At 38.4% G+C, this 20064-nt stretch overlaps 1 protein-coding gene across 2 annotated transcripts in view; it reads left to right on the plus strand.

The window, feature by feature from the left end:
* Nucleotides 1-13757: 13757 nt before the first annotated feature.
* The window catches only part of Pcl (polycomb protein Pcl), a 161527-nt gene continuing 155220 nt past the window's right edge, over nucleotides 13758-20064 (plus strand). The window contains exon 1 of one of the 2 annotated variants that reach the window (XM_068386945.1): nucleotides 13758-13868. The gene's annotated coding sequence lies outside the window, so the exon portion shown is untranslated. The remainder of the gene's footprint in view (nucleotides 13869-20064) is intronic. The other variant, XM_068386950.1, reaches the window with a different exon arrangement.

Consider the following 20064-nt stretch of genomic DNA (forward strand, 5'->3'; position numbering starts at 1 on the left):
CGACAGACAGATGATGATGAGGCTGACACAAAATGACGACCGAAGCTGGAGCCTGAAGTTCAAATCCGGGGCGCCGTAAACCAAAAATCGCCGATCCCAAACCCGTTCCTTCGTCGGTCCTAGATAATTATTTTTCTTATAAGAGCGTGCTAACAGGAAGGCGTCCAATTGGAGTGTCTCTCCTTAGAAGTTCTTCCTTTTAGAGGGGAAAATTTTTTTTTACTTCAAATTGAAGAATTTTTGCTTTCTATTATCCTTCAGTATTCTCTACTGTGCAGTTTCTGCCTTATTCTGCACAATCTTTATTCTTGGATCTTCAACATTATAGACTTTACTTTCTCATTTCAAATCCGCACAATCGTAAAGTGATCAACAAATAATGACTAGTTCTCCTTTTCGGATTTTATTTCTTCTCTCCCGTTCTTCTTCCTGTCTCCCTCTTCTTCCTGTATTTTCTGTCCGAATCCTTTCAAATAAATCCATTATTAGTCTCGAAGATTCTTGTTTAGCTTTTTATAACTGCCTTCCTGATTCCACTTGTCGTTGATTCCTTTTTTGTATTTTGGTTTTCTTCCAAAGTCGCAGACTCAATAATTCTCTTAACTTTCACCAAAGCATTTTCTGCATCAGCCAAATCATTTTTCCTTTTTAATGGCCTCAGAGGCAAGTCGGTGATAAAATCTTGCAAATTTGTGTTGATCAATAAAACGATTACAACAATCTTTTTACCTTTTCTAACATTCCTGCTCAAGACGAATGACAATTTGAAGCCGATTTTAGAATGCACCGGTATTCCATATTCCTCCTAACAGAGAGTCTAAGAATCTTTTGGAGCTCTGACAGGAAAGCATTCACCTTTCCTATTGATGACGGAAGAGAAATTGAAGTCCAAAAGGAAGACGTCTAGTTGGAGTGCCTCTACTTAGAAGTCCTTCCTTTTTTAGAGAGAAAAAACTTATTTCAGATTGAAGAATTTTAGATCTTTCTCTGGTCCTTCAATATTCTCTACTTTTGTGCAGTTTCCGCCTTATTCTGCACAATCTTTATTTTTGGATATTCAACATTAGGGACTTTACTTTCTCCTTTCAAACTGAACCTACCGTAAAATGATCAACAAATAATAACTAGTTCTTTTCGGATTCTTTATTTCTTCTCTCCCGTTCTCCTTCCTGTCTCCCTCTTCTTATTGCATTTTCTACATGTCCGAATCCTTTTAAATAAATCAGTTATTAGTCGTCAAGATTCTTGTTTTGCTTTTCATGACTGCTTTCATGATTCCACTTGTCGTTGATCCCTTTATGACGAAATATTTTGGTTTTCTTTCAAAGTCATACCCAACAATTCTCTTAACTTTCACCAAAGCATTTTCTGCAAAACCCAAATCTTGTTTCCTAATTAATAGCCTCATGGTGAGTCGGTGATAAAAGCTTGCAATTTTGGTTTGTCAATAAAACAATCTTCTTCTTCTTTGTCTACATCTTTTCCCACTTCTATCATAACGACCTTTTTACCTTTTCTAACATTTATGCTTGAGACGAATGACAATTTGAAGGCAATTTGAGATTGCATCGGTATTCCATATTTCTCCTTTTGAAGCTCTGACAGGAAAGCATTCAACTTTACTATTGATGACGAAAGACAAATTGGAGACAAACAAGTTGGGGGAGCTTTGAAGACTTTTTGAAGACTTTTTGGAGCCTGTTAGCGATTTCCAAAAGGTCTTCATGTTTTTTAAAAATAAGCTAGATACAGGAACTCTATATTGTTGGCTCGGCGGGGCTGCCCGCTTCCCGCTAGCCAGGGCGGGCCTCCCCCCCTTCCCGTTGGCTGGGCGGGCCTCCCCCCTTCCCGCTGGCTAGGCGGGCCTCCCCCTTCCCGCTGGCAGGGCGGGCCTCCCCCCTTCCCGCTGGCAGGGCGATGTCCCCCCTTCCCGCTGGCAGGGCGATGTCCCCCCTTCCCGCTGGCAGGGCGGGGCTCCCCCCTTCCCGCTGGCATGGCTGGGCTCCCCCCTTCCTGCTGGCAGGGGGGTTCCCCCCTTTCTACTGGAAGGGGGGCTCCCCCTTTCCTGCTGGCAGGGGGGCTTCCCTTCTTATTGCTGGCAGGGGGGTCTCCCTTCTTTTTGCTGGCAGGGCGGGGCTCCTCCCCTTCCTGTTGGCAGGGCGGGGCTACCCCTTCCCACTGGAGGGGCAGGGCTCCCCGTTAAAAAATCTAAAAAATACTGTATTTATATATATATATATATATATATACATACATATATATATATATATATATATATATATATATATATATATATATGTGTGTGTGTGTGTGTGTGTATATATATATTATATATACACAGATATATGTGCATATACATATATCTACATACATAGTTGTCGTAAAGTTTTGAGTATTGGCAGTAGCCTACTGGACACAGATCCGATATAGCAGGGATAAATTTACTCTCAAAGTGCATATCACAAGCAATAATCTAAAAAAAAAAAAATCAGAATCTTGATGCTGGAATTTTCAGCACAGTTTGAGGGCTCTATGAGGGTTGGTTCTTCATGTCGTTTTCTCCGGTAGTATGGTGGAAACTCTTAAATTGGACTTTTGAATCTTCTCAGGAATTGGTTCAGTCATACGAGGGACTAATTTCAGGCCATCATCTTTACACAATCCAAATTCTTCCATATAGATTCCAACTGTGCTTTCATCTGATCCAATTCCATAAACATCGACACCAGCCGATCAAAGTTGTCTCGGTCGCCATGAAACTCTGCTCCTTCAGGTTGATCCTTAACCACATCACTATTACTGATTACTGAAACACTTTCAACCTTTTATATGCCAGGACTGTTTCCAAATCAAAAGAAAAAGCATAGGACTCAAAATTACCTAGTTTGTTTAGGAAAGTAGTTGATTGTTTAGATTTGAAGAGATGGCAGAGTGTCATACATAGTAGGATATGCGTTTTCATCTTCCACTGTCCACCTGTTGCTGCTACACACATATCTTGACTAACTGTTAGTACTATGTTCATTCTCGATCTGATGGGTCCCTCTTACCACACATCAGTGTAAATACAGATTGTAGAAAATAAGCAGGAATTTCTTGGTTGAGGGTACACTCGAGAACACTATTCTATCTTATTTTTCTTCCTCTTGTTTTGTTAGTTTTTATTGTTTATATAGGTGATATTTATTTCAATTTTATTACTCTTCTTAAAATATTCTATTTTCCTTTTTTACTTCCCTCACTGGGCTACTTTCTCTGTTGGAGCCTCTGGGATTATAACATCCTGCTTTTCCAACTAGTGTTGTAGCTTAGCTAGTAGTAATAATATGATAATAATGATAATAATAATAATATAATAATAATAATAATAATAATAATAATAATAATAATAATAAGAAGAAGAAGAAGAAGAAGAAGAAGAAGAAGAAGGAGAAGAAGATGATGATGATTTGGTGGGCCATAGAAGTGTCTTGGTTTCTTTGAAGGCATTGAGTAATCTAGTGTAAAGCTCAAGCTTCTTTGATCCAGTTACCATCTCACAAATTACAAGCAGAAAGAACAATTGTTTTCAGTGATTCCAAAGATTTACAAAATATCAGTGTGTTTTTATATGGGGATGATCAGAAGTCGATGCTGTCTTTCAGGTCAGAACAGTGTTCAATCTGCAACCTGAGATTGACTTGTTATTTCAAAAGCTTGTTCATTATTTCTATTGTTGCATAGATTCTCATTATACACATTTCTAAATGACAAAGTTTTAGAACCTGAACTTTGTGAATAACTTCTTTCTTTTATAAAATCGTAGATGCGAAAATGCTTTCTTTATACATCTTTTCTTGTCGAATGTTTCCTCAGTTTCTGTGATGGTGTATCACTGCTGAGGTATTCGTCTCACTAAAAACTGCTTGTGTCGGCACTCGTGGAATTAGGTCTCCCTTGCGAAAAGATCTAGTCCTCTTCATTTATATATTAAATCTTCATCATTTAGTTAAATTTTCTTTTCTTCATTGTTTTTATAAGCATCTGAGTGGAAATTCCGCAAGCTATGTATATTACCAGATTCCTTTACCTTGTCGCCTTTACAAAATATACATTATTTAACAAATATCACTATTTAACATCTTTTTTTGGCGACTTATTCACTTACATTCAAGCATACATGAGTTATACCGGCCTAAATGACATTGAGAGCGAGAGAGAGAGAGAGAGAGAGAGAGAGAGAGAGAGAGAGAGAGAGAGAGAGAGAGAGATTTGGCCTGAATACATCGTTTTTAATATATTTGTAGTATGTTGGTCAAAATTCGGCCGTAACTTTTTGAGTAAGGTTATTGACAAACAAACAGACAGAGGTGAAAACATGACCTCCTTGGCGGAGGTAATAATAATAATAATAATAATAATAATAATAATAATAATAATTGGACCAAAACGTAGATTTTGAGAGTTTTGGCGAGGTGAAAATTGGCCTGCGCACTGAGCCCTTTTATAATTTGGAATTGCAAGATATTTCAGAGGATTTATTAAACAGACGGGACGTAACCCACGTAATTAATTCTTCTTAGCTTCTAAATTCCAGGAATATATCCATTTATCCAAACCTCCAGAAATCTTGTAACCATTCCAGAAACCACATTATTACTTCCATTCTTGCCTGTTTGTCTTTCAACAATTCCAACTCTTCGTGAGATAAAGATTCACTTCACGAACATGTCACTAGAGAATGGAACTTGTAATGTTTCACAAGATAATGTTTAGTTTGAAAATGAGAGTTTTATGTGAATGGGGGATATTCATAATGGGGAGAGAGAGAGAGAGAGAGAGAGAGAGAGAGAGAGAGAGAGAGAGAGAGAGAGAGAGAGAGAGAGAGAGAGAGAGAGAGGTTGGTAATGAAGAGAGAAGGGGTGTCTTAGGGTGTTGAGAGTGAAAAGGGGTGAGAGAGAGTATTGAGAGTCAAAGAAGAGTGAAGGGCCAAGATTTTCATTCCATACGAGTTATGTTACAGATGAACTCTATGATTAGTTGGCAGCTTGATCCCGCATTATCCATTTCAGTGTTAAAATTACAAACTTCATTTCTAACTAAGCTGATATTATCTACTTACGAGAAGCTGTTGGGCTACATCTTTATAGTGTGATTTATGAGACGACAGAAAAAAAGGAATAAAATCACGCTATTTTTAAGGAACAAGACACCAAGGGTTCCAATAAATAAGACAGAATTATATTTAAATAAGAACTAATTTTGGACCAGAGTTCGTAAACAAATGCACAAAAGCTAGCTAGATTATGGTACCAATGGGGCAAGGGGTGGGTGTGTTCCAAAGAACTCAATTTTAAGGTTTTAAGCATTTTTTCCCCTTTTAGCTTGGCCTTTTCAGTTTTTACTGTTTCATTTCTTTTTTACGGTACATGTGTTTATTTTTCTATTCTTATTATCCTGGTTTTTTGACAGCTTACTGGGAAATGTAAATGAGAATGTAGCAGCTGATCAGTTTATACAGAGAGCTAGAGACAGAACCAGGTGGAGGCAATTGACAGCCCACGTCGAGGACATGGCACCTAGATAGATAGATAGATTACCCTGGTTATTTCTGATCGCTGTTCTATCAGTAGTGATTTTAGAAATATCGGTGTCTCTGGATTTTACCTTGCTTTGGTTTGAAATTGGGTGATATTAGCCCACTGATTTCTCTGATATATAGTATATGTCCAGAGGGAAACCAGAAGCAATGTGAAGTTATTTCATGTTGGCTGTAGGATGAAACCAATATTTAAAAAAAAAAAATAAAAAGGAGAAACAGTCAGTCTCCCATATAATATCGTTAAAAGAATTGAGTTTTGAGAAAGTTTTTCCAAATTTTTAGAGGCCTGTAATTTCTAAGGAAACTATTATAAGCACTTCAGGTTGCTAGTACTTTGAAAATTGTTCACATGTTTGTACTTCAGAAACTGACTTTCATCCTGAACTGATGGAGGAAAACATGACACTTATTAAACTCCTTGTTCATAATCTAGATATAGATATCTGACACCATTGTTCAATTGACTCAGTGTTTGGAATAATTAGTAATCCTTTTAGGCCGGGTGCCAGGACCACCACGCAGGATGTTTTCTGCTAACTATATTTAACTCATATTTCCTGATAACCTATATCTTGAGCTATATCAAGAACATTGCATGCCAGCGGGAACGGGTGAGCCCCACCGTTCCAGCGGGAACGGGTGAGCCATACCGTTCCAGCGGGAACGGGGTAGCCCCAGCATGCCATCGGGAAAGGGGGAACCCTGCCATTCTAGCGGGAACGGGTGAGCCCAGCTGTTCCAGTGGGAACCGGGTAGCCCCACCATGCCAGCGGGAATGGGGGAACCCCGCCGTGCTACCGGGAACGGGGGAGCCCCGCCGTACCAGCATGAACTGGGGAGTCCCGCTGTGCCAGCAGTAATGTGGGAGCTCGGCCCCCGCTGCTCCTGTGGGAAGGACCGTACCCCACCAGGCCCAACAGGAGCAGGGGGAACCCCGCTGGCCCAGCGGGAATGGGAGATCCCCGCCTGGCTAGCGGGAAGCAGCGAGCCCCGCCGAGCCGACATTATAGATTTCCTGTATCTAGCTTACTTTTAATTTATTAAACTTGAAGGCCTTTTAGAAATCCCTAACAGGCTCCAGAATCCGAAACAGTCTTCAAAACTCTCCCAACTCCTGGTTCGACTCTATGTTGTCGTTTATTATCAATAGGAAAGTTGAATGCTCTCCTGTCAGAGCTACCGGGAACGGGGGTGCCCCACCGTACGAGCAGGAACGGGGGAGTCACGCTGTGCCAGCGGTAATGGGGGAGCTCCGCCCCCGCTGCTCCAGCGGGAGAGTGCTGGAGTACCCAGCCTCCCCAGTGGGAAGGGATGTTCCCCGCTAGGCCCAACAGGAGCGGGGGGAACCCAGCTGGCCCAGTGAGAATGGGAGATTCCCGTCGAGCTTGCGGGAAGCGGGAGCCCCGCCGAGCCGACAATATAGAGTTCCTGAATCTAGCTTATTTTTAATTTAGTAAACTTGAAGGCCTTTTGAAAATCCCTAACAGGCTCCAGAATCCAAAACATTCTCTCCCAACTCCCGGTTTGACTCCATGTTGTCTTTCATAATCAATAGGAAAGTTGAATGCTTTCCTGTCAGAGCTACCGGGAACGGGGGAGCCCCGCTGTACTAGCAGGAACGGGGGAGTTCCGCTGTGCCAGCAGTAACAGGGGAGCTCCGCCCCCGCTGCTCCAGCGGGAGCATGCAGGGGTACCCAGCCACTCCAGTGGGAAGGGACGTTCCCCACCAGGCCCAGCGGGAGCCGGTGGGAACCCCGCTGGCCCAGTGGGAATGGGAGATTCCTGTCGGGCTAGCGGGAAGCGGGAGCCCCGCCGGGCTAGCGGGAAGCGGGAGCCCCGCCGGGCTAGCGGGAAGCGGGAGCCCCGCCGGGCTAGCGGGAAGCGGGAGCCCCGCCGGGCTAGCGGGAAGCGGGAGCCCCGCCGAGCCGACAATCTAGAGTTCCTGTATCTAGCTTATTTTTAATTTAGGCCTTTTGGAAATCCCTAACAGGCTCCAGAATCTGAAACAGTCTTCAAAACTCTCCCAACTCCTGGTTCGACTCCATGTTGTCTTTCATCATCAATAGGAAAGTTGAATGCTTTCCTGTTGGAGCTCCAAAAGATTCTTAGTCTTTGTGTGAAGAGAATTATGGAATACCGGTGCATTCCCAAATCGGCTTCAAATTGTCATTTGTCTTCGAGCAGAAATGTTAGAAAAGGCAAAAATATCGTTCTGAAAGAAGCGTTCTGATCGTTTTATTGATCAAGCCAAATTTGCAAGCTTTTATCACCGACTTGCCTCTGAGGCCTTTAAAAAGGAAACAAGGTTTGGGTGATGCAGAAAATGCTTCTGTGAAAGTTAAGAGAATAGTTGAGTCTGCGACTTTGAAAGAAATCCAAAATACCTCGTCAAAAAGGGATTAACGACAAGTGGAATCAGGAAGGTAGTCATGAAAAGCAAAACAAGAATCTTAAAAACTAATAATTGATTTATTTGAAAGAATTCTGACAAAAAAGGCAGGAGACAGAAAGGAGAACGGGAGAAATGAAAGAAAGAATCCGGAAAGGAGAACTAATTATAATTTGTTGATCAGTTTACAATAGAGCTGATTTGAAATGAGAAAGTAAAGTCTATAATGTTGAAGATCCAAAAATAAAGGTTTTGCAGAATAAGGTGAAAACTGCTCAGAAGTAGAGGATATTGAAGGATCAGAGAAAGATCTAAAATTCTTCAATCTGAAGTAAATGTTTTTTTCTCTCTAAAAGGAAGAACATCTAATGAGAGACAATCCCCAATTGGATGTCATCCTGTTAGCACGCTCTTATAAGAAAAATAACTATCTAGGACCAACAAAGAAACTGATTTGGGATCGGAGATATCTGCTTTACGTCACTTGAACTTCGGGTTCCAGCTTCGGTCCTCATCATCATCTGTCCGTCTTCAGTGTTCGTGTCATCTAAGAAGAGTGATAGCTTTTGAAAGATATAACCAACGCTCCGTTCCCCAACGCAAGGGCCCGTGGTCCGTCTTGTTGATGAATAGACTTGGCTTGAGTTTATCTTTTCATTTTTCCTTTCGTGGTCATACATAAATAATACGTGAACATTTTTACAATTAAATAGGTCCAGACCATTGTCAGTGATGTTTACAACCAAATGTATAAAAATCTCTCTCTCTCTCTCTCTCTCTCTCTCTCTCTCTCTCTCTCTCTCTCTCTCTCTCTCTCTCTCTCTCTCTCTCCTATGAATATCAAAACTATCTTCCCTCGTATGTTACTTCAAGCTCCATTGCAAAGCATAAATGCATTACTAAAAAGAAATTATCAAAAGCTATAATTTGTCTTGAAGCCTAACGTACAAGCCATTTCGTAGCCCAGAAAGGCTAAGTATCGCAAGGGTGGGAGGAGGATGAACATTCAACATTGTTTGTTTGTTTTAAATGGTATTTGAGCATGAACTATGCCTTTATTATTCAGCTTTAAGAGAGAGAGAGAGAGAGAGAGAGAGAGAGAGAGAGAGAGAGAGAGAGAGAGAGAGAGAGAGAGAGAGAGAGAGAAAGTTTGTGTACTGTTGAATGGCTTCTGTTTGGAGATTAGTGCTTCTGATATCGCTTTTCAGTGAACTTTATTCCGAGCTTAACATGTACTACTTAAGGACACACAGTCGATACCTGTATCAAATGGCCGAGCATTATTATCTCATAGAATCTTCGAGCTCATTACTTACATCAAAAGGCTGTCTCAGCAAACATGATATTTTTTATTGGATGTATTTCAGGCACAATTTTCAATGTTTCGATATTGGAATATCATATTGAAATCGTATATTATTCATATTTCTAGGGATTGTTTAGGCTTCATTGTCGTCTTGTCATTGCATATTCCAAGCAAGGGAGACGTGGCTTATTGGGTCGCCTAGCCTCAGCTAAGCATCACCATCCATATACCAAAGGCACTTCCCCCAACTTTGGGGGGTAGCCGACATCAACAAGAAACAAAACAAAAAAGGGGACCTCTACTCTCTACGTTCCTTCAGCCTAACTAGGGACTCAGCCGAGTTCAGCTGGTACTGCTAGGGTGCCACAGCCCAACCTCCCACATTTCCACCACAGATGAAGCTTCATACTGCTGAGTCCCCTACTGCTGCTACCTCCGCGGTCATCTAAGGCATCGGAGGAAGCAGCAGGGCCTACCGGAACTGCGTCACAATCGCTCGCCATTCATTCCTATTTCTAGCACGCTCTCTTGCCTCTCTCACATCTATCCTCCTATCACCCAGAGCTTTCTTCACACCATCCATCCACCCAAACCTTGGCCTTCCTCTTGTACTTCTCCCATCAACTCTTGCATTCATCACCTTCTTTAGAAGACAGCCATTTTCCATTCTCTCAACATGGCCAAACCACCTCAACACATTCATATCCACTCTAGCCGCTAACTCATTTCTTACACCCGTTCTCACCCTCACCACTTCGTTCCTAACCCTATCTACTCGAGATACACCAGCCATACTCCTCAGACACTTCATCTCAAACACATTCAATTTCTGTCTCTCCATCACTTTCATTCCCCACAACTCCGATCCATACATCACAGTTGGTACAATCACTTTCTCATATAGAACTCTCTTTACATTCATGCCCAACCCTCTATTTTTTACTACTCCCTTAACTGCCCCCAACACTTTGCAACCTTCATTCACTCTCTGACGTACATCTGCTTCCACTCCACCATTTGCTGCAACAACAGACCCCAAGTACTTAAACTGATCCACCTCCTCAAGTAACTCTCCATTCAACATGACATTCAACCTTGCACCACCTTCCCTTCTCGTACATCTCATAACCTTACTCTTACCCACATTAACTCTCAACTTCCTTCTCTCACACACCCTTCCAAATTCTGTCACTAGTCGGTCAAGCTTCTCTTCTGTGTCTGCTACCAGTACAGTATCATCCGCAAACAACAACTGATTTACCTCCCATTCATGATCATTCTCGCCTACCAGTTTTAATCCTCGTCCAAGCACTCTAGCATTCACCTCTCTCACCACTCCATCAACATACAAGTTAAACAACCATCACAGCATGAATATATATAAATACAGTATTTTCTGTATGTATATATATATATATATATATATATATATATATATATATATGTATAAATATATTGTTATGTTATCTAATAGCTTTCGAAGTTCCTTTACATCTACATTTAGGTCAGGGGTGTTGCGCGAGAGGCTGACAAATGAAGTTGGGAGTGCCAGGATGGTGAAGATAACTGAGTACTGACTTGGAAAGAGTCAATATTAAGGTGGTTTGTACATGTTGTAAGAAAGGGTGTGGTGGAGGAGTAAAGAGTGCTTAAGTGGAATTTATTAGGTGCGGAAGGTCAAGGGAAAAGCAAAGGATCAGATGGTGTAATATAATGAAAGAGTATAAGAACAAGAATAGTTTATTATAGAAAGGCGTTTTGATAAAAATGTTAAAGAAGACACATCAAGGCAACCAACCCTTTAGCTTATGGATAGCGAAGAAAATATCATGGTTCATATTTAATGTTATGCTGAAACTATAAGATGTGTGACTGCTATGAAGACAATTGGAGTATTGAACGAATATAAAATGACATTGGAAATGTATGTTATTGATTATAACTCTGTCACTTTGTGTTTAGTTGACCCCATGTCGGGAAGAATTATGCTTTGTTTTAAAGCGATATAACTGTCAACATGAATAAGTTTTCTCTTAAAAATAGGCTATTTATAATGCATAATCTATTTTTATTATTAAGCTAAGTTTAATTCGCCTGACATATTTTTTTCCTGTACAATTTATATTAGCATATTTTTATTGTATACTGAGAAAGAAGTTTACTAACCCCAACTTATTCCTGTGCTTGGAAGGAATACTACAATATAACCTTGAAATTTTCTCAGTTGAAAACAGGATACATATTATACCTGTCTATTTTCTCTCCTCTTCTTTTAGGGTTGGTTAGACATGCCAATTTCCCTATACTTGGTGAACAATTTTCTAAACCTTCAGGACTTAAACAACGTCATTTCTATGTCAATTTATGTTATTTTCAAATATATAAGGAAAATTAAATTAATGCATAGATAGTGGATTGTTCTTATATAGATAATTCTTTTGTCCTTCGTGGTATTTCAAAGAAGAAAATGAAAAAGGTAATTATATGATTTCAAGCTTTTGCAATTTCCTATTAATCTGGAGAAAAGGAATGACACAGATTACCTGTTTTCATCTCCTGCGATTATATTTTTCATCTGTGAAACTTTGCTATATGAAAAGAATTAGGAGAAGGAATTGGGATATGAAAATAACAAGTTTATTTGTGAAGGACAAACACAGTTTGATAGTTTCAGTGTTCAGAGTGAATATGAAACTTATACGCATTAATTAGGTACATTTTGATGATGATAATAATCATCACTATCATCATCGCTATCATAAGAATGCCAGTAGTACCGAATTATCACAACCAAAGATGTGAAAATTTGCAAGAAGCATTGCTAGATTACTTTTTAACTTCTAAATACTCCTCATAGATTTTAATTCGTACAATACTAAGTAACTTGTTTCCACAAAATTTTCAAAATCAAAATCTCTCTCTTATTTCGGTCTCATTGCGTCCAAAATGGGATTTAATTCATTATTTCTTAGTTTTAGCTCTTGGAATATAATTCCGAAAGTCAAAATTATCCACAAAACGTAATTAAGTGTTACTCTACTCAAGGCATTGATGTATATGGAAATATAAACCTTTTCGTTTAATTGTATTAAATCTAAATTATTTCTAGTTTTGTTAAATGTCCTTCATTGTCGTTTGTTACGTAATCCACAGAGACAATAATGGGGTCAATAATGCAAGATGACGTTTTCTATGACGTGGGTCGTTGCTTCCACTTTCTTTGGATTAAAGTTTGTGGGTCACTATGGAAATCTAATTCATGCCATCTGTGTTTTGAATGTTATTATTATTATTATTATTATTATTATTATTATTGTTGTTGTTGTTGTTGTTGTTGTTGCTTTGAAATTACTCCCAAAGGGGAACAATATATACAAATGCGATAAATTAATGAATCAAAAAAGAGATAAGAATAGGGCAGAACAATTAAAAATAAAAAATAAGACTCATGTGCGTAATAAGTAGAAATGCATTTGCATGAAGATTGAGTATATGAATTCAAGTACACGATTAGGAAGACCCTTTCAATTTTTTTTTTTTTTTTACATCTGAAGAAAAAAAAACACACCTAGAAACGTCTGGATGATCTGTGTTAAATACGCACAACTGGGTAATCTAATGAGGTTCCCATAGTCTTCGTAATAACATTTAGAATACGAAATTTAATGGTAGTCAAGTTCAGTCACTTATAGAGAATGTAAAATTATAAAATGGTGGAAAGCATGTATAATTTACAAGTTTCAGGGGAAGGCCACGATAAGGTTAGTTAGGTAGAAATAAGGTGTTAGGAGTTAATACTCAGAAATAGAAGTAGCAAGAGACATGGTACATATGCATTAAGGTTTCATTGCTGATTATCTTTATGTTGTGTAATTATTAAAAGATGCTAATGTTGGAGTTTCCAGCGCAGGGTTCATCCAAAAATCAGTATTTTTCATTGGAAGCAACCTCCTCACACACACACTCATATATATATATATATATATATATATATATATATATATATATATATATATATATACATATACATATATGCATATATATACATATATATATATATATATATATATATATATATATATATATATATATATATATATATATACATACATACATACATACATACATACACTCGTATACACTTTACTGTCACAAGGATTACGTGGCTTTTGCGCTATATATATATATATATATATATATATATATATATATATATATATAAATATGTGTGTGTGTGTGAAGGTGTGTGTTTGTGTGTTATATACAAACCCACGCACATGCACACATATATAATTATGTTCGGTGCGTGTGTACTGTGTATATATATATATATATATATATATATATATATATATATATATATATATATATATATATATACTATGCATACCTTTTCGTTAGGCAAAAGTTCTCCAAGAATAAGGTAATTAACCCCCGTTCCTGTATCTTGACCCCACCAAATGCTGGTACTCATTTGCAGCTGAAAGGACTGGCTTGGTGTGATGGGAATTATCCACGGACCTAGTCGCCACGAACCGAGCGCTGCATTGTTGAACCCCTGCTCTCATGTTGGCTGACTTCAGCTTTTGAAGGTAGGTGGTGGAGTTGCGTTTTATTACTATAAGTACTTTTTTTTAAAGTGTTTTTCGTGTACTTACATATTTTGCTTATTATATTGTTATTTATGTACGCGACCCGTCAAAATGACGGCTAAATATTTCGTTAGGTATGCACACGCATGTACACGTACCCCCCCCCCCTCTCACCAGGGTATGACTACTTCCCCTTCCCTCCTACCAGAGATACGGGGAGAGCTGAATGTGACCGAAAATAAATATTATGTTGAGTAAATACATATAAAGAATTCTTCGAACAGTAATTCGACTGTAGGTTTTGAAATATTTTTTTAAAGAAATTCAAGAAACATAATTCCCAAGGCTCTCTCTCTCTCTCTCTCTCTCTCTCTCTCTCTCTCTCTCTCTCTCTCTCTCTCTCTCTCTCTCTCTCGATAAATTGTAACCACGTCTCTCATCTCTATTTCCTGTGGTAAACGAAGGGATGTAAGGAGAACAGCTCGAACGTGACTTTGCCATATAAGGGGAAATTACTTTTTTTTTAATTTGGCAGTTGTTTGGGAAGACGAAGGAAAAAAAATGCCATTGTTTAATGTTTGGTGGGAAACGGTCCAAAGAAAAGGTATACTCTGGGTAAATATTTCCTTGTTGTTTATAATACACGGCAGTACAGCTTAGTAGGCCTATGTATCGAAAGAAACAGCGAAATGTCGTTTATGGAAATAGAGCAGCTGAAAAATTATCATATGTCCGCAAGGCGAGATCTTATAACTTAGGTTTGGCGTGTTAATGAAATGATTAGGTTTTTAACCATCCGTTAATCATATGCTTGATGCGTTTAAATAACCTGTTATTATTATTATTATTATTATTATTATTATTATTATTAGCGAAGCAACAACCCCTGTTGGAAAAGCAGGATAATGTAATCCAACAGGGAAAAGTATCCCAGTGAGGAAAGGAAATAGTAAATATATAAACATTATGGCAAGTGTGAATAATATCGCTAGATCAGTAACAACGTTAAAATAAATCTGTCATATAAACTACGCAAAGACACTATAGTCAGCCTGTTCAACATAAAAACATTTACTGCAAGTTTTAACTTCTGAAAATGCACCGATTCAACTTCCTCATTAGGAATATAATTCCATAATCTGGTCACAGATTGAATAAATCTTCTAGAATACTGTGTAGTATAGAGCCTTATGATTAAGAAGGCAAGACTGTTAGAATTAACTGCATGCCTAGCACTACGTTGAGAAGATCTGAATTCAAATGATGTTTAGAATTATGAACATTTTTAAGCAACATGCATAAAGAATTAACTAAACGACGATGTATCTATATCAATGATAAGATATTTAATAGACCGCAACCTATTGTCCAACAAATTAAGATGAGATTCAGTAGCTGAGGACCAGACAGGAAAACAATACTCGAAACAAGGTAGATTGAAAAATTGGAAAAAATTTGTTCAGAATAGACTGATCACCGAAAATTTTAAAAGACCTGTCGATGAGATGGTAAATGCATTCAGTTCATTTCTAGTTGTGATAGCCTACTGGATAACGTCCCTGTTTGACGATATACTGAGGTTTGAGACCCGCTCAGGCTCGATAGTTTTTTGTAGTGTCTTCAATCTGAGCTATGGATGGGTAGTTTGTTGGAGCATTAGGTCTAACTGCTAAGTCATCAGCAGCCATTGCCTGGCCGACATTGGTCGTAGCTTGGGTGGAGAAGAGGCTTGGGCTCTGATGATATGTATATTATGGTCAGTCTCTAGAGCATTATCACTGTCCTTTGCCTCTGCCATTCATGAGCGACCTTCAAATCTGTAAAGCAAGGTTGTATTGTAAATGCACAGATTAGTGGCAGTGCTTCCTAAAAGTATCTTAGTATCGACATACAGCTTTAAAGATTTTTTTTTTTAATAACTCCATTTGGGTTAGCTATTCATCACCACTGACACTTAAGGATGCAGTGCTATTGAAATTTGTGGCCTTTCCTAATAGTGGGCCGATAACCTTAGAATTTTACCAAAATAGTTCATTTTATGATACAAGCATCAAACTTTGCATGAAGGTTCTTTATGGTGTTCTTGTGAAAATAAAACTGTGAGCCACTCAAATTTTTCATTTTCAAGATGGCCTCCACATTTTTAAAATGGTGGCAAAACCCCCGATTTTCCACATGTAAGATTTTGATAAGTTGGTTATATGAAGCACTTTTGGGCCTAGATTTGAAGGAAAACCACTATATTTATGTCAATAGTTTCTGTAAATACAATGTCGTTGAAATGCGCAAAATTTGACCTGAATTATTCATTTTATTAGTAATTGGGTATAGTTAAACTTAATATTTTAGCAAATTAGTTTCGTTGTTAATTCAATTATACAGATTTGTGAGTTTAACATTCTGATAGTGTAATTGATATTGCTTATAACTCACCAGGGGTTTCTTACAAAATGGCGGTCAAAAACAAAATGGCGGCATAAAAAAGTTGGTTATTTATCTACTCCCAAGCGCGCTGCTTCGGCTATATTAGGGAAATGAACATGAAACGGATGATAAAATGAACCTGAAAGGATGATAAAATGAACATGAAATGATGATGAAGCGGGGTGGAACACAAGGCCAATAGGGTCAACCGGTTTAGACTTAAATGGAGGGATGGGTGAGGTCCGGCAATTTAGCCTACTGCAGGGGATCCTACAATTTTAAGGAGCTAGGTGCTTACACTACCAGGGCACACTGGTGCAACTAGCTGCCGTGAAAGTCGGCATGGGGTTTAGTGTCAGCTTTACTAAGTCTCCCAAATACACCTTGATTCGCCCCATATATAGTCAAGGTGTCGTACCCGAATTGACGGGAGTGTGCCAACGCGGGAAAGCCGAGCCAAGAGGGACGGGGCTTTTGTCCTTTGTATGGTGTATAGATCGTACCGGAGTTAAATGGTGCTAGATGAACGATCGGGCTAGGCGTAGAGGTAACTGCATCGAACCTAGTCGTATCACATACAGTAAAGTGTATTTAAAAGTTGAAGGTGGTAAAAGGATAATCCCTCGGCCTTTCAACTGTCGAAGTATCAAATGTGTGCTGTAGTTGCTAAAAAAACTCGGGATAGTTAATCTCAATTGAAGAATTTGTATATATGTGTTGTGTAATTGCATTTTGAAATGTCAAAAAGACTTCTTTTGTCAATATCTCCCAATGAGAAAAGGGAAACTGATTGGACTACGTGCTTTATCTGTCAGGTAGACAAAGATGAAACATTGATGTCACCCAAGGATACTAAAGACAAGAGCAAATCGGGGTATACTTTATTAGCAAAGAATATTCTAGAGTTCAGAAAGCTAAATGAAATGCCCATTGCTTTAGATGATGGTTAAGGAATAGAAGAAACACTGATCAGGAATAATGCACAGTTATCATCATTCGTGTAGAATGAAATTTAACAACACTAAACTAGATAGAGCTGGAAAACGAAGATCAAAAGTGGACAGTGATGATGAAAGTGATTCAACTAAATATACGAGAAAAAAGACCCCTCAAGAGCTAGGTAGAATGGATGTTGCGAGATGTTTTGTATGTGAAAAAGAGAGTCCCATATCAGAACTTCGTGAAGCAATGACAATGCAGCTCAATGACAGACTTAACCGTTGTGCGAAAACATTACAAGATAAGGAGCTACTTGCAAAGCTTAGTTCAGGTGATGACGTAGCTCAGGAGTTCAATTACCATCCAAAATGCCTAACAGCTCTATACAACAGAGAAAGAAAGTTACTACACGATCTTGAAACATCTACGTACCAAGAAAAAGTCGACTTTGGCGATGAACTGGCATTTGCAGAGCTAGTAACACATATAGTGGAATGCCAAAGAGCCAATCCTGGAGATGTAGTTTTCAAACTGGCAGATCTTTGTTTGCTATATGAACGAAGACTAAGTGATTTTTCATCAGCTGCAATAAAGGTAAACAAAACAAGATTGAAAGAGAGAATTCTGTCTAAGCTGCCAGACCTACAAGCATACCATCGTGGTCGAGGGGTAGTGCTTGTGTTCGAGAAGGATATTGGGAAAGCACTTGTAACTGCCTGCGAATATACTGATGCCATGTAGGCCTATTTGGCAAAGGCAGCAGAAATCGTTCGGAAAGAAATGTCACAGCACAAGGTTCAATTTACTGGTACTTTTAAACCTGAATTGATATCAGAAGCTATTCCAGATACATTGCTAGAATTAGTATCTATGATTGAACATGGCCTGACATTGAATCCAGATTGAAAATGGGGTCAAGGATTCTGATCTCGCAATTACTCAGTTATTGCTGTTCAATTACCATAAAAAGGGAGTCAAAGATAGCAGCATTCGCCAAAAACATTCTTCAGATCGTGAACCTCCATTTGCAGTTTATGTCGGGCTCCTTATATTTGCAAAGACAAGGAAACGTAATCTCGTAGGTATTCTCTTTCAGTACGGAATTTGCATTTCGTATGACCGTGTTTTGATTATCTACAAGGCTCGGTGATGGTGCAGTGGAAAGATATCTAGAGGAAGGAACAGTTTGTCCATCTGTTTTACAGAAAGGCATATTCAGCATGTCAGCTGTAGATAATATTGACCACAATCTCTCTTCAACAACTGCTATGACATCATTTCATGGAACAGGGACATCTGTGTTTCAAAATCCAACAAGAGCACAAAGTGTACAAAATACTCACGAATTTCCATTTCTAGAACAGAAACCTCCATCAAAGAAAGTATCAAATGTGCCTGAATCGTACACCTACATACCACCTGCTTCTCTGAAGTCCAAACCGACACATCCAGTATAGTAGAGACAACATCAGTTACAATTCAGAACCAAGACTACTGACTTAAATATAGATGTTTTACCTCAAATCTAGGCCACTGGTCATCAAAATTACTACGTATGGTCAATTTGTCAGATTCTGGAATGGGATTTTGCCGCCATTTTAAAAGATGTGGCGGCCATCTTGTAAAGTGAAAAAAAATTGAGTGGTTCAGTTTTATTTCTTTAAGAACATCACAAGGAAGCTTTGTGCAAAGTTTTAGGCTTGTATCATAAAATGAACTATTTTGTCAGGTATCCGCTCCACTATAAACACTTTGTTATGCCCTACTTACCAAAAATGTTAGTAAAATAACTGGTAAAATTCAAAGTCGTCATTAAGTAAATAAAATTGTTTCATAAATCAAAATAAAATATTGATGTCTTCTTATTAATCTTCATGTTACTTGTATAGGGTTATTTGACAAAGTTTTGAGTAATTCTCTGAGCCTAGTTTTACCTCATTGTTCCGGCTTCCATTCTGCCATTGTGTTCTCGAACTTCTGAACTTTTACTTCATAAAGCGTCTGGGGCGGGGGTGGGGGGGTTACTTTCATTTATACATAAGTGTTGAATGGCCTTCGTGCCCCGTTGCCGAATCTTATGGCCCAAATTTTATATATGAAGCAAATCACTCCCACAAAGAATTGCTTTTTGTTTTTCATAAAATCCATAAGTTATTTGTTTAGTGGGCGTACTCTCATGTCCTTCAGGATTAAGCCTGCTCATTTTTTTATTTTCTATGTTAATTATTTCCTTTGAAGCTTGCTTTGCTTGGTTTGTTTCCCAAATCAATGGTGTGCGCCCAAAAACTAATGAAAAATAAAACAGATATGGGTAGATGTAATGAAATTATGTGTGATGTCAGCGTATTAAGAGAAATGGGAAAAAGAAATTAAAGGAAGTTTAACTACTTGGAACATTTTTGCTTACCATATTTTGATGTTGTAAAAATGTCAATTAGTGAAGCGATAATACTATGTAACAGATTTATCTGATGATTAAAACATTATTCAAATATTTTCATCAAAGAACGCCATGGGTTTAACATGAAGTAGGAGATATCAAATATTTTGTTCTTGCATTTTTGTCGATTCGGTTTTCGATATTTATTGGATCCTTTTCATATTTTTGCACGTGCTATTTTGCCATGTATGAAAATTTTGCATATATATTCAAGAACTTCAGCTATACTGTACAAGAAATAATAATAATAAAAAAAAACAGGTGTCTAAGAAATGCAAGAAATTAAATAAATAAGACAAGTGTCTGGCTTCTTAGTATATTGACTTGATAAAAGATTCAACGTTGAGATAATATAAGGATGAGTAGGGAGGAGGGAGGGGAAAGTGCTTGGAT

This window comes from Palaemon carinicauda, chromosome 14 (assembly GCF_036898095.1).
Source record: "Palaemon carinicauda isolate YSFRI2023 chromosome 14, ASM3689809v2, whole genome shotgun sequence".
NCBI classification, from domain to species: domain Eukaryota; kingdom Metazoa; phylum Arthropoda; class Malacostraca; order Decapoda; family Palaemonidae; genus Palaemon; species Palaemon carinicauda.